Source organism: Pseudophryne corroboree, unplaced genomic scaffold, assembly GCF_028390025.1.
Source record: "Pseudophryne corroboree isolate aPseCor3 unplaced genomic scaffold, aPseCor3.hap2 scaffold_227, whole genome shotgun sequence".
Lineage (NCBI taxonomy): Eukaryota > Metazoa > Chordata > Amphibia > Anura > Myobatrachidae > Pseudophryne > Pseudophryne corroboree.
The window spans coordinates 400,771-415,199 of NW_026968921.1; the positions used below are offsets into that span (position 1 = coordinate 400,771).

General features: G+C 46.8%; 10 non-coding genes and 1 pseudogene across 10 annotated transcripts; 5 read left to right on the forward strand and 6 right to left on the reverse strand.

Annotated features, from left to right (window-relative positions):
• Window positions 1–533: 533 nt before the first annotated feature.
• On the reverse strand, window positions 534–649 carry LOC135009810 (U5 spliceosomal RNA). Its single transcript, XR_010209308.1, has one exon. It is a non-coding gene; the product is annotated as a U5 spliceosomal RNA (small nuclear RNA).
• A 274-nt stretch (window positions 650–923) lies between these two features.
• On the reverse strand, window positions 924–1,039 carry LOC135009774 (U5 spliceosomal RNA). The gene has a single exon (XR_010209274.1). It is a non-coding gene; the product is annotated as a U5 spliceosomal RNA (small nuclear RNA).
• A 275-nt stretch (window positions 1,040–1,314) lies between these two features.
• Window positions 1,315–1,430, reverse strand: LOC135009754 (U5 spliceosomal RNA). The gene has a single exon (XR_010209254.1). It is a non-coding gene; the product is annotated as a U5 spliceosomal RNA (small nuclear RNA).
• Window positions 1,431–1,704: 274 nt separating this feature from the next.
• On the reverse strand, window positions 1,705–1,820 carry LOC135009751 (U5 spliceosomal RNA). Its single transcript, XR_010209251.1, has one exon. It is a non-coding gene; the product is annotated as a U5 spliceosomal RNA (small nuclear RNA).
• A 264-nt stretch (window positions 1,821–2,084) lies between these two features.
• LOC135009791 (U5 spliceosomal RNA) lies at window positions 2,085–2,200 on the reverse strand. Its single transcript, XR_010209290.1, has one exon. It is a non-coding gene; the product is annotated as a U5 spliceosomal RNA (small nuclear RNA).
• Window positions 2,201–2,470: 270 nt separating this feature from the next.
• LOC135009770 (U5 spliceosomal RNA) lies at window positions 2,471–2,586 on the reverse strand. The gene has a single exon (XR_010209270.1). It is a non-coding gene; the product is annotated as a U5 spliceosomal RNA (small nuclear RNA).
• A 144-nt stretch (window positions 2,587–2,730) lies between these two features.
• On the forward strand, window positions 2,731–2,857 carry LOC135009720 (U1 spliceosomal RNA; annotated as a pseudogene).
• A 594-nt stretch (window positions 2,858–3,451) lies between these two features.
• On the forward strand, window positions 3,452–3,615 carry LOC135009456 (U1 spliceosomal RNA). The gene has a single exon (XR_010208998.1). It is a non-coding gene; the product is annotated as a U1 spliceosomal RNA (small nuclear RNA).
• A 152-nt stretch (window positions 3,616–3,767) lies between these two features.
• Window positions 3,768–3,930, forward strand: LOC135009583 (U1 spliceosomal RNA). Its single transcript, XR_010209122.1, has one exon. It is a non-coding gene; the product is annotated as a U1 spliceosomal RNA (small nuclear RNA).
• Window positions 3,931–4,605: 675 nt separating this feature from the next.
• On the forward strand, window positions 4,606–4,769 carry LOC135009503 (U1 spliceosomal RNA). The gene has a single exon (XR_010209044.1). It is a non-coding gene; the product is annotated as a U1 spliceosomal RNA (small nuclear RNA).
• A 152-nt stretch (window positions 4,770–4,921) lies between these two features.
• LOC135009667 (U1 spliceosomal RNA) lies at window positions 4,922–5,084 on the forward strand. The gene has a single exon (XR_010209191.1). It is a non-coding gene; the product is annotated as a U1 spliceosomal RNA (small nuclear RNA).
• Window positions 5,085–14,429: the final 9,345 nt, after the last annotated feature.

Consider the following 14,429-nt stretch of genomic DNA (forward strand, 5'->3'; position numbering starts at 1 on the left):
GCCAAGGATGAACCCACCTTTCTAGTAGAATGGGTCTTCACCTACTTCAGTAACGGCAATCCTGCCGTGGAACGAGCATGCTGAATCTTACCACAGATCCAGCGCATAATGGTCTGCATGGAAGCAGGACACCAAATCCTGTTGGGAGCATACAGGACAAACAGAGCCTCTGTTTTCCTAATCTGAACCGTTCTGGTGACATACATTTTCAAAGTTCTGACCACAGCCAGAGACTTTGACTCAACGAAGGTGTCAGTGGCCAAAGGCACCATGTGGAAAGATGAACCACCTTCGGCAGAAATTGTTGACGTGTCCTCAATTCTGCTCTATCTTCATGAAAGATCAAATAAAGGCTCTTGTGATACTGCATGGTTTGTACTGTTTTCCATGTGCTCCCAGACCTTTAAGCAAGTAGCATGGTCAAGAAAGTTCTGTTTGAAAAGAAACAACATTTACTGTCATTGTTATGCAAATAAACTTACATTAAAGCTAACAAGAAAGCACACTCGTTCTGTCTTTAAACTGATAAAAGAAACCCCAATAATATGGGGCATGCAAAAATTGAGATAAAACTCAGTTTTGCTCCTCTCCACGGAAATCTTTAATAAAAGGCGAAATATTTGTTAGTTCTGAAGAGAAACCAGAGCATGACCAAGATTCCACCTGTCGCCTGAGTGCCATGCCAGCAGTTCTCATTCAGCTGAAAGTGAGCACCCAATTTGAATGAAAGAAAGCAGATTTCTCACCAGGCTTCCCCTTGCTATAAACATGGTTTGTACTCTTTTCCATGAGCTCCCAGATCTTTCAAGCAATTAGTGTGGTCAAGAAAGTTCTGTTTGAAAAGAAACAAACATTTACTGTCATTTCTATGCAAATGAGCTTACATTAAAGCACACTCGTTCTATCTTTAAACCGATAAAAGAAACCCCAATAAGACGGAGCATGCAAAAATTGAGATAAAACTCAGTTTTGCTCCTCTCCACGGAAATCTTTAGTAAAAGGCGAAAGATCTGTTCGTTTTGAAGAGAAACCAGAGCATGACCAAGATTCCACCTGTCGCCTGAGTGCCATGCCAGCAATCCTCATTCAGCTCAAAGTGAGCACCCAATTTGAAAGAAAGAAAGCAGATTTCTCACCAGGCTTCCCCTTGCTATAAACATGGTTTGTACTCTTTTCCATGTGCTCCCAGATCTTTCAAGCAATTAGTGTGGTCAAGAAAGTTCTGTTTGAAAAGAAACAAACATTTACTGTCATTTCTATGCAAATGAGCTTACATTAAAGCACACTCGTTCTATCTTTAAACCGATAAAATAAAATCCCAATAAGATGGGGCATGCAAAAATTGAGATAAAACTCAGTTTTGCTCCTCTCCACGGAAATCTTTAGTAAAAGGCGAAAGATTTGTTCGTTCTGAAGAGAAACCAGAACATGACCAAGATTCCACCTGTCGCCTGAGTGCCATGCCAGCAGTCCTCATTCAGCTCAAAGTGAGCACCCAATTTGAAAGAAAGAAAGCAGATTTCTCACCAGGCTTCCCCTTGCTATAAACATGGTTTGTACTCTTTTCCATGTGCTCCCAGATCTTTCAAGCATTTAGTATAGTCAAGAAAGTTCTGTTTGAAAAGAAACAAACATTTACTGTCATTTCTATGCAAATGAGCTTACATTAAAGCACACTCGTTCTATCTTTAAACCGATAAAAGAAACCCCAATAAGACGGAGCATGCAAAAATTGAGATAAAACTCAGTTTTGCTCCTCTCCACGGAAATCTTTAGTAAAAGGCGAAAGATCTGTTCGTTTTGAAGAGAAACCAGAGTATGACTAAGATTCCACCTGTCGCCTGAGTGCCATGCCAGCAGTCCTCATTCAGCGCAAAGTGAGCACCCAATTTGAAAGAAAGAAAGCAGATTTCTCACCAGGCTTCCCCTTGCTATAAGCATGGTTTGTACTCTTTTCCATGTGCTCCCAGATCTTTCAAGCAATTAGAATGGTCAAGAAAGTTCTGCTTGAAAAGAAACAGACATTTATAGTCATTGTTATGCAAATAAACTTACATTAAAGCTAACAAGAAACTGATAAAAGAAACCCCAATAATATGGGGCATGCAAAAATTGAGATAAAACTCAGTTTTGCTCCTCTCCACAGAAATCTTTAATAAAAGGCGAAAGATTTGTTCGTTCTGAAGAGAAACCAGAGCATGACCAAGATTCCACCTGTCGCCTAAATGCTGTGCCAGCAGTCCTCATTCTGATCAAAGTGAGCGCCCAACTTGAAAGTAAGCAGATTTCTCACCTGGCTTCTCCTTGCTATAAGCATGGTTTGTACTGTATTCCATGTGCTCCCAGATCTTTCAAGCAAGTAGCATGGTCAAGAAAGTTCTGTTTGAAAAGAAACAAACATTTACTGTCATTTCTATGCAAATGAGCTAACATTAAAGCACACTCATTCTATCTTTAAACCGATAAAAGAAACCCCAAAAAGATGGGGCATGCAAAAATTGAGATAAAACTCGGTTTTGCTCCTCTCCACGGAAATCTTTAATAAAAGGCGAAAGATTTGTTCGTTCTGAAGAGAAACCAGAGCATGACCAAGATTTTTATCTGAAAATATGTGTTCTCCCTGCAGTTGTTGTCCCCAGATGAGAGTTCCCTTGTGCTGCCTCAGTTGAATCTCCTTTACTTGACAGAGATGTGCCTGAGCAGCGGCCCTCCCCAGCCCTATCCCAAATCATACTTATTTTGCATAGGAGATACCATGGTCATGAAGATTGTTCTCCCAGGGTGAGGTTCATTCATTGCATTCTGGGTATGCTGACCCCTGTGATTTTCCCAAATGTGGGAAACTCGCTTTTAAACCCTTGTGCACTATCCTGACTTCTCCTCCTGTCTGCTTACTTTGTGCCTTCCAATGCACAATGCAAACTACAGGTAGTGCTGCAGGGCCCACACCCTTTTACTTGCCTTACAGAGCAGCTCAGGAGCTGATACAGTGCCAAGCTGCTGCAAGAAATCAGCTTGAATGCTTCAGGGGATGGGGCATGGCCAACATGAGCCCCACACCGAAGGAGGGTGGGGGTGTTTAATGCGAACTAAGGGTCATCCAAGCGCCGCAAAAGGCCGCCATGCCCTGCATACCCCTTTTCTCTTTTCATATGCAGATGAGGGTTCCAGCCAACTTTGGCCCACTGCTTGGATGACATCACCGTATGCAAATCCGTCTTCTGCAGAACTTCCCCCAGGAATGCTTGCACTAGTTGTTGCATTTGGTTTGTTGTTTGGGGGTGCTTCAGTATTAGGCAGCCTTCTGCCCTCCCATGTTCATCTGAAAATATGTGTTCTCCCTGCAGTTGTTGTCCCCAGATGAGAGTTCCCTTGTGCTGCCTCAGTTGAATCTCCTTTACTTGACAGAGATGTGCATGAGCATAGGCCCTCCCCAGCCCTATCCCAAATCATACTTATTTTGCATAGGAGATACCATGGTCATGAAGATTGTTCTCCCAGGGTGAGGTTCATTCATTGCATTTTGGGTATGCTGACCCCTGTGATTTACCCAAATGTGGGAAACTCGACTGCATTATTTGTGGTAGTGGGGGACTGTGTTTGTGCTTTCCTCTGGTCAGCTCTGTTAAAACTCAGATTTCTTTGTCTCAGATTTTCCTCTAGCCTTGTTCTTCTTTCGAGAGTTCCCTTGTGCTGCCTCAGGTGGATCTCCTTCACTTGACAGGGGGGTGCCCGAGCAGCAACCCTCCCCAGCTCTAGCCCAACTCCTACTTACCTGCCAGGTGAGATACTATGATCAGGAAGGTGCTTCTCCCAGGGCAAGGCTCACCCATTGCACTCTGGGTGTGCTGCTCCTACGATTTCCCCAAATGTGGGACACTTGACTGCATAATTTGTGTTTCCTCTGGTCGGCTCTCGTATAATTCAGATCTCTTTGTCTCAGGTCTTTCTCCAGCCTAGTTTGCTGTCTGTTTCCACTTCTTTTATCTTGAGCCCCTCCCTTCTATACCCTTGTGCACTATCCTGACTTCTCCTCCCGTCTGCTTACTTTGTGCCTTCCAATGCACAATGCAAACTACAGGTAGTGCTGCAGGGCCCACACAATCTTTTACTTGCCTTAAAGAGCAGCTCTGGAGCTGTTACAGTGCCCAGCTGCTGCAAGAAATCAGCTTGAATGCTTCAGGGGATGGGGCATGGCCAACATGAGCCCCACACCAAAGGTGGGTGGGGGTGTTTAATGCGAACTAGGGGTAATCCAAGCACCGCAAAAGGCCGCCATGCCCTGCACGCCCCTTTTCTCTTTTCATATGCAGATGAGGGTTGAAGCCAACTTTGACCCACTGCTTGGATGACATCACCATATGCAAATCCATCTGCTGCAGGCCTTGCCCCAGGAATGCTTGCACTAGTTGTTGCATTTGGTTTGTTGTTTGGGGGTGCTTCAGTATTAGGCAGCCTTCTGCCCTCCCATGTTCATCTGAAAATATGTGTTCTCCCTGCAGTTGTTGTTCCCAGATGAGAGTTCCCTTGTGCTGCCTCAGTTGAATCTCCTTTACTTGACAGAGATGTGCCTGAGCAGCGGCCCTCCCAGCCCTATCCCAAATCATACTTATTTTGCATAGGAGACACCATGGTCATGAAGATTGTTCACCCAGGGTGAGGTTCATTCATTGCATTCTGGGTATGCTGACCCCTGTGATTTCCCCAAATGTGGGAAACTCGCCTGCATTTTTTGTGGTAGTGGGGGACTGTGTTTGTGTTTTCCTCTGGTCAGCTCTGGTAAAAGTCAGATTTCTTTGTCTCATATATTCCTCTAGCCTTGTTCTTCTTTCGAGAGTTCCCTTGTGCTGCCTCAGTTGGATCTCATTCACTTGACAGGGGGGTGCCCGAGCAGTGACCCTCCCCAGCTCTAGCCCAACTCCTACTTACCTGCCAGGTGAGATACTATGATCATGAAGGTGCTTCTCCCAGGGCAAGGCTCACCCATTGCACTCTGGGTGTGCTGCTCCTGTGATTTCCCCAAATGTGGGAAACTTGTTTGCATAATTTGTGTTTCCCCTGGTCGGCTCTCGTATAATTCAGATCTCTTTGTCTCAGGTCTCTCTCCAGCCTAGTTTGCTGTCTGTTTCCACTTCTCTTTTCTGGAGCCACTCCCTTCTATGCCCTTGCGCACTATCCTGACTTCTCCCGTCTGCTTACTTTGTGCCTTCCAACGCACAATGCGAACTACAGGTAGTGCTGCAGGGCCCACACCCTTTTAGTTGCCTTACAGAGCAGCTCTGGAGCTGTTACAGTGCCCAGCTGCTGCAAGAAATCAGCTTGAATGCTTCAGGGGCTGGGGCATAGCCAACATGAGCCCCACACCAAAGGAGGGTGGGGGTGTTTAATGCGAACTAGGGGTCATCCAAGCACCGCAAAAGGCCGCCATGCCCTGCATGCCCCTTTTCTCTTTTCATATGCAGATGAGGGTTCCAGCCAACTTTGGCCCACTGCTTGGATGACATCACCGTATGCAAATCCGTCTGCTGCAGACCTTCCCCCAGGAATGCTTGTACTAGTTGTTGCATATGGTTTGATATTTGATGGTGCTTCAGTATTAGGCAGCCTTCCGCCCTCCCATGTTCATCTGAAAAGATGTGGTCTCCCTGCAGTTGTTGTCCCCAGACGAGAGTTCCCTTGTGCTTCCTCAGTTGAATCTCCTTAACTTGATGGGGGAGGGGCTGCCCGAGCAGCCACCCTCCCCAGCCCTATCCCAACTCATACTTATTTTGCATATGAGATCTCTTGATCATGAAGATTGTTCTCACAGGGTGAAGTTCATCCATTATATTTTAAAATAGGAAGGTACAAATTACATATTTGAATTGCATCTATGTGCTGGATTCAAATGTCCCCCCCCCCCTTCCTTTCTCAATTGTGCCCATCAGCAGCTATTCTAAGGTTGCTGCCAATGGGTGTGACACATTAATTTCTTCTGTGGGGTACACAGGACTCCACAAGGATTCACATTGGGGTGTAGAGTAGGATCTTGATCTGAGGCACCAACCGACTCAAAGCTTTTGACTGTTCCCAAGATGCTCAGCGCATCCTCCTCTATAACCCCGCTTCCATGAACAGGGAGCTCAGTTTGTAGTTGGTGCCTTCAGTAGCAGGCCACTTAACAGGGGCCTGCCTCAGGAAGCCAATTCTTAGCTATTCATTTTGACAAGAAAAGAAGAACTTGTTTTATGAGAATCTACAAGGGCTGCAGCAGGCTAGGTCTAATAGACATCTTTACTGCAGCTTCATCACTCCCAGCGGCGCTGTATACTCCCGTGCCCTGGTTGCTGGGTCACTGCAGCGGAGGCTCCGGTTTCTTCCTAAGGTCAGTCACACACACACCGCCCTTCCGGATCACGAGGCCGCTGATGAAGGGGAGCGTGGCCGTAGGGGGTGGACCGTGTGCGCACTGGCGTGGACACTGATTACTGGGCAGCCGCTCCACTAGCCACCAGGTACAGTTAAGGAGCACAGGTCTGGGGGTTTTTCTCCTATATTAAACCAATTTTGTACTGCCCGCAGCGCATTGTGATAGGTAATAGGGCCTGATTCAGGTTGGATTGCAATCACAATAAGTGATCCAACTGCAAAAATTGCTAAGAGCATACGCATGTGCCTGCATTTTCTGCGGCACCCCGCAGAGAATGCGATCGCCTCTGCCTGTCAATCGGGGCAGGGGGGGAGAGGGGGGTCAGCAACACTCCATTTCCAAGTCAGGGATGGAGCGGTGCGGGGGCAAGGCTTCAAAATGGGGTCTGCAATGGAGGAGACACAGGGGGCGTGGTCACAGCAGCTGTATGACATCACATTCAGCCGCTGTGATCACAAAAATGGTGGCGGCTTCCTGCGCGCACATACAGTCTGCACCAGCAGGAGGCTACACCATTTTTTATGATCACGCTGAACTGCAGTGCGACTGCAATTACAGCATGGTCAAGAAGGGAGGCGTCATGCTGGGTGGCCATAAGAGATGAGCGGGTTCGGTTCCTCGGAATCCGAACCCGCCCGAACTTCACCCTTTTTTGCTCGGGTCCGAGCAGACTCGGATCCTCTCGCCTTGCTCGGTTAACCCGAGCGCGCCCGAACGTCATCATCCCGCTGTCGGATTCTCACGAGACTTGGATTCTATATAAGGAGCCGCGCGTCGCCGCCATTTTCACACGTGCATTGAGATTGATAGGGAGAGGACGTGGCTGGCGTCCTCTCCGTTTAGATTAGAAGATAGAGACGAGTGACATTTGATTTACTACTAATTTGGGGAGCAGTTGAACTTGTCAGGAGTACTCAGTAGTGCAGAGTTTTGCTGATAGTGACCACCAGTTTTATTATTTATAATCCGTTCTCTGCCTGAAAAAAAACGATACACATACCATATCTGTGCTCAGCCTCAGTGTGCTGCATGATATATCATCTATGTATATCTGACTGTGCTGAGTGCTCACTGCTCACACAGCTTAATTGTGGGGGAGACTGGGGAGCAGTTATAGCAGGAGTACAGTGCACACTTTTGCTGCCAGTGTGACCACCAGTATATTGTCTGCCTGAAAAAGTTAAACACTCCTGTGGTGTTTTTTTTTTATTCTATAAATGCATTCTGCTGACAGTGTCCAGCAGGTCCGTCATACATATATTATATAAATATTTACCTGCAGTAGTGTTATATTTTTTTTTTCATCTTTATCATCTCTATATTAGCAGACGCAGTACGGTAGTCCACGGCTGTGGCTATCTCTGTGTCGTCAGTGCTCGTCCATAATTGTATACCTACCTACCTGTGGTGGTTTTTTTTTTTCTATCTTCTTCATACTAGTAGTTTAGGAGTCTACTGACAGTGTCCACCAGGTCCATCATTATATTATATACCTACAGTAGTAATATATTTATTATATTATCTATACTAGCAGACGCAGTACGGTAGTCCACGGCTGTGGCTATCTCTGTGTCGTCAGTGCTCGTCCATAATTGTATACCTACCTACCTGTGGTGGGTTTTTTTTTTTATCTTCTTCATACTAGTAGTTTAGCAGTCTGCTGACAGTGTCCACCAGGTCCGTCATTATATTATATACCTACAGTAGTAATATATTTATTATATTATCTATACTAGCAGATGCAGTACGGTAGTCCACGGCTGTACCTACCTCTGTGTCGTCAGTGCTCGTCCATAATTGTATACCTACCTGTGGTGGGGTTTTTTTTTCTATCTTCTTCATACTAGTAGTTTAGGAGTCTGCTGACAGTGTCCACCAGGTCCGTCATTATATTATATACCTACAGTAGTAATATATTTAGTATATTATCTATACTAGCAGACGCAGTACGGTAGTCCACGGCTGTACCTACCTCTGTGTCGTCACTCGTCCATAATTGTATACCTAACTGTGGTGGTTTTTTTTTTCTATCTTCTTCATACTAGTAGTTTAGCAGTCTGCTGACAGTGTCCACCAGGTCCGTCATTATATTATATATACCTACAGTAGTTATATATATTTTTTTTTATATCATTAATTATCATCTCTATACTAGCAGACGCAGTACGGTAGGCCACGGCTGTGGCTATCTCTGTGTCGTCAGTGCTCGTCCATAATTGTATACCTACCTACCTGTGGTGGAAGTTTTTTTCTATCTTCTTCATACTAGTAGTTTAGCAGTCTGCTGACAGTGTCCACCAGGTCCGTCATTATATTATATATACCTACAGTAGTTATATATATATATTTTTTTATATCATTAATTATCATCTCTATACTAGCAGACGCAGTACGGTAGTCCACGGCTGTAGCTACCTCTGTGTCGTCAGTCACTCGTCATCCATAAGTATACTAGTATCCATCCATCTCCATTGTTTACCTGAGGTGCCTTTTAGTTGTGCCTATTAAAATATGGAGAACAAAAATGTTGAGGTTCCAAAAATAGGGAAAGATCAAGATCCACTTCCACCTCGTGCTGAAGCTGCTGCCACTAGTCATGGCCGAGACGATGAAATTCCATCAACGTCGTCTGCCAAGGCCGATGCCCAATGTCATAGTACAGAGCATGTAAAATCCAAAACACAAAAGATCAGTAAAAAAATGACTCAAAAATCTAAATAAAAATCGTCGGAGGAGAAGCGTAAACTTGCCAATATGCCATTTACCACACGGAGTGGCAAGGAACGGCTGAGGCCCTGGCCTATCTTCATGGCTAGTGGTTCAGCTTCACATGAGGATGGAAGCACTCAGCCTCTCGCTAGAAAAATGAAAAGACTTAAGCTGGCAAAAGCACAGCAAAGAACTGTGCGTTCTTCAAAATCACAAATCCACAAGGAGAGTCCAATTGTGTCGGTTGCGATGCCTGACCTTCCCAACACTGGACGTGAAGAGCATGCACCTTCCACCATTTGCACGCCCCCTGCAAGTGCTGGAAGGAGCACCCGCAGTCCAGTTCCTGATAGTCAGATTGAAGATGTCAGTGTTGAAGTACACCAGGATGAGGAGAATATGGGTGTTGCTGGCACTGGGGAGGAAATTGACAAGGAGGATTCTGATGGTGAGGTGGTTTGTTTAAGTCAGGCACCCGGCGAGACACCTGTTGTCCGTGGGAGGAATATGGCCATTGACATGCCTGGTGAAAATACCAAAAAAATCAGCTCTTCGGTGTGGAAGTATTTCAACAGAAATGCGGACAACAGGTGTCAAGCCGTGTGTTGCCTTTGTCAAGCTGTAATAAGTAGGGGTAAGGACGTTAACCACCTCGGAACATCCTCCCTTATACGTCACCTGCAGCGCATTCATCATAAGTCAGTGACAAGTTCAAAAACTTTGGGCGACAGCGGAAGCAGTCCACTGACCAGTAAATCCCTTCCTCTTGTAACCAAGCTCACGCAAACCACCCCACCAACTCCCTCAGTGTCAATTTCCTCCTTCCCCAGGAATGCCAATAGTCCTGCAGGCCATGTCACTGGCAATTCTGACGAGTTCTCTCCTGCCTGGGATTCCTCCGATGCATCCTTGAGTGTAACGCCTACTGCTGCTGGCGCTGCTGTTGTTGCTGCTGGGAGTCGATGGTCATCCCAGAGGGGAAGTCGTAAGACCACTTTTACTACTTCCACCAAGCAATTGACTGTCCAACAGTCCTTTGCGAGGAAGATGAAATATCACAGCAGTCATCCTGCTGCAAAGCGGATAACTGAGGCCTTGGCATCCTGGGCAGTGAGAAACGTGGTTCCGGTATCCATCATTACTTCAGAGCCAACTATAGACTTGATTGAGGTACTGTGTCCCCGGTACCAAATACTATCTAGGTTCCATTTCTCTAGGCAGGCGATACCGAAAATGTACACAGACCTCAGAAAAAGACTCACCAGTGTCCTAAAAAATGCAGTTGTACCCAATGTCCACTTAACCACGGACATGTGGACAAGTGGAGCAGGGCAGACTCAGGACTATATGACTGTGACAGCCCACTGGGTAGATGTATTGACTCCCGCCGCAAGAACAGCAGCGGCGGCACCAGTAGCAGCATCTCGCAAACGCCAACTCTTTCCTAGGCAGGCTACGCTTTGTATCACCGCTTTCCAGAATACGCACACAGATGAAAACCTCTTACGGCAACTGAGGAAGATCATCACAGAATGGCTTACCCCAATTGGACTCTCCTGTGGATTTGTGGCATCGGACAACGCCAGCAATATTGTGCGTGCATTATATCTGGGCAAATTCCAGCACGTCCCATGTTTTGCACATACCTTGAATTTGGTGGTGCAGAATTATTTAAAAAACGACAGGGGCGTGCAAGAGATGCTGTCGGTGGCCACAAGAATTGCGGGACACTTTCGGCGTACAGGCACCACGTACAGAAGACTGGAGCAACACCAAAAACGCCTGAACCTGCCCTGCCATCATCTGAAGCAAGAAGTGGAAACGAGGTGGAATTCAACCCTCTATATGCTTCAGAGGATGGAGGAGCAGCAAAAGGCCATTCAAGCCTATACATCTGACCACGATATAGGAGGTGGAATGCACCTGTCTCAAGCGCAGTGGAGAATGATTTCAACGTTGTGCAAGGTTCTGCAACCTTTTGAACTTGCCACACGTGAAGTCAGTTCAGACACTGCCAGCCTGAGTCAGGTCATTCCCATCATCAGGCTTTTGCAGAAGAAGCTGGAGACATTGAAGGAGGAGCTAAGACAGAGCGATTCCGCTAGGCATGTGGGACTTGTGGATGGAGCCCTTCATTCGCTTAACCAGGATTCACGGGTGGTCAATCTGTTGAAATCAGAGCACTACATTTTGGCCACCGTGCTCGATCCTAGATTTAAAACCTACGTTGTATCTCTCTTTCCGGCAGACACAAGTCTGCAGGGGTTCAAAGACCTGCTGGTGAGAAAATTATCAAGTCAAGCGGAACTTGATCGGTCAACAGCTCCTCCTTCACAGTCTCCCGCAATTGGGGGTGCGAGGAAAAGGCTCAGAATTCCGAGCCCACCCGCTGGCGGTGATGCAGGGCAGTCTGGAGCGACTGCTGATGCTGACATCTGGTCCGGACTGAAGGACCTGCCAACGATTACGGACATGTCGTCTACTGTCACTGCATATGATTCTCTCACCATTGAAAGAATGGTGGAGGATTATATGAGTGACCGCATCCAAGTAGGCACGTCAGACAGTCCGTACGTATACTGGCAGGAAAAAGAGGCAATTTGGAGGCCCTTGCACAAACTGGCTTTATTCTACCTAAGTTGCCCTCCCACAAGTGTGTACTCCGAAAGAGTGTTTAGTGCCGCCGCTCACCTTGTCAGCAATCGGCGTACGAGGTTACTTCCAGAAAATGTGGAGAAGATGATGTTCATTAAAATGAATTATAATCAATTGCTCCGTGGAGACATTGACCAGCAGCAATTGCCTCCACAAAGTATACAGGGAGCTGAGATGGTGGATTCCAGTGGGGACGAATTGATAATCTGTGAGGAGGGGGATGTACACGGTGATGAATCGGAGGATGATGATGAGGTGGACATCTTGCCTCTATAGAGCCAGTTTGTGCAAGGAGAGATTTATTGCTTCTTTTTTGGTGGGGGTCCAAACCAACCCGTCATTTCAGTCACAGTCGTGTGGCAGACCCTGTCACTGAAATGATGGGTTGGTTAAAGTGTGCATGTCCTGTTTATACAACATAAGGGTGGGTGGGAGGGCCCAAGGCAATTCCACCTTGCACCTCTTTTTTCCTTTATTTTTCTTTGCGTCATGTGCTGTTTGGGGAGTGTTTTTTGGAAGGGCCATCCTGCGTGACACTGCAGTGCCACTCCTAGATGGGCCAGGTGTTTGTGTCGGCCACTTGGGTCGCTGAGCTTAGTCACACAGCTACCTCATTGCGCCTCTTTTTTTCTTTGCGTCATGTGCTGTTTGGGGAGTGTTTTTTGGAAGGGCCATCCTGCGTGACACTGCAGTGACACTCCTAGATGGGCCAGGTGTTTGTGTCGTCCACTTGGGTCGCTGAGCTTAGTCACACAGCTACCTCATTGCGCCACTTTTTTTCTTTGCGTCATGTGCTGTTTGGGGAGTGTTTTTTGGAAGGGCCATCCTGCGTGACACTGGAGTGCCACTCCTAGATGGGCCAGGTGTTTGTGTCGGCCACTTGGGTCGCTGAGCTTAGTCACACAGCTACCTCATTGCGCCTCTTTTTTTCTTTGCGTCATGTGCTGTTTGGGGAGTGTTTCTGGAAGGGCCATCCTGCGTGACACTGCAGTGCCACTCCTAGATGGGCCAGGTGTTTGTGTCGGCCACTTGGGTCGCTGAGCTTAGTCACACAGCTACCTCATTGCGCCTCTTTTTTTCTTTGCGTCATGTGCTGTTTGGGGAGTGTTTTTTGGAAGGGCCATCCTGCGTGACACTGCAGTGCCACTCCTAGATGGGCCAGGTGTTTGTGTCGGCCACTTGGGTCGCTGAGCTTAGTCACACAGCTACCTCATTGCGCCTCTTTTTTTCTTTGCGTCATGTGCTGTTTGGGGAGTGTTTTTTGGAAGGGCCATCATGCGTGACACTGCAGTGCCACTCCTAGATGGGCCAGGTGTTTGTGTCGGCCACTTGGGTCACTGAGCTTAGTCATCCAGCGACCTCGGTGCAAATTTTAGGACTAAAAATAATATTGTGAGGTGTGAGGTGTTAAGAATAGACTGAAAATTAGTGGAAATTATGGTTATTGAGGTTAATAATACTTTGGGATCAAAATGACTCCCAAATTCTATGATTTAAGCTGTTTTTTAGGGTTTTTTGAAAAAAACACCCGAATCCAAAACACACCCGAATCCGACAAAAAAAATTCGGTGAGGTTTAGCCAAAACGCGTTCGAACCCAAAACACGGCCGCGGAACCGAACCCAAAACCAAAACACAAAACCCGAAAAATTTCCGGTGCACATCTCTAGTGGCCATGCCATGTCACTGTGCAGGAGCCAGCACCGCTCACACACTAGTCCCCGGTGCAGCCCCCAACCCCCGGGACACCCGGAGCAACAAAATGTAGATTCAGGCCACCAGGCCACGCCCCTACCTATGAAACCATGCCTCCTTTTTACCATTGCGCTGCTTATCTGCGCGCACTGCATTACAATCTCCCTCGCCACCTCTCTGGGTGTCACCAGTGATAGTGACACCTCTGCCATGCTTGTAGCAGCTGGTCCTAAGATCTACACCTCAAGCCCTGAGTGTTTGCCCTTGTGACTTGTTGATCATCATAGCAAAGCAGATGCTTACAGAAAACTGCAGGGGCTTAGATTGAAAATAAAAAAAATTGATGGGTATAAGGTAGAGAGGAGCGGGTTCGGTTCTCCGAGAACCGAATTCCCCACGAACCCCACGAACTCCTCCTCCGAGGCAGGCTCGGTTGTTCCCGCCTGACTCGGAAAACCTGAACAAGGGAAAATGTCATCATCCCGCTGTCGGATTCTCGCGAGATTCGGATTCCATATAAAGAGCTGCGCGTTGCCGCCATTTTTACTCGTGCATTGAAGAGAGAGCGGAGAGGACGTGGCTATGTTCTCTCAGTGGAAATCTCAATATCAGTGCTCAGTATCAGTGGATACTTATTGCTGCTCAGTAATACTAGTAGTGTGTCTCTCCTGCTCAGTGTCAGTTCTCAGTAGTATCCTCATCAGTGCTCAGTATCACTGCTCATTGTCTTGTGCTGCATTGTTGTGCTCAGCATACTACAGTACATTACTAATAGTCCAGTGCTGCATCTTGCTGCTCATTGTCAGTTCTAGTATCCTCATCAGTGCTCACTATCACTGCTCATTGCATTGTGATGTTCTGTATACTACATTAACATAGTAATATAGTAACATATAGTAACATAGTTTTTGAGGTTGAATAGAGGCAAATTGCCCATCGTGTTCAACCTGTTTTAAGTTGTG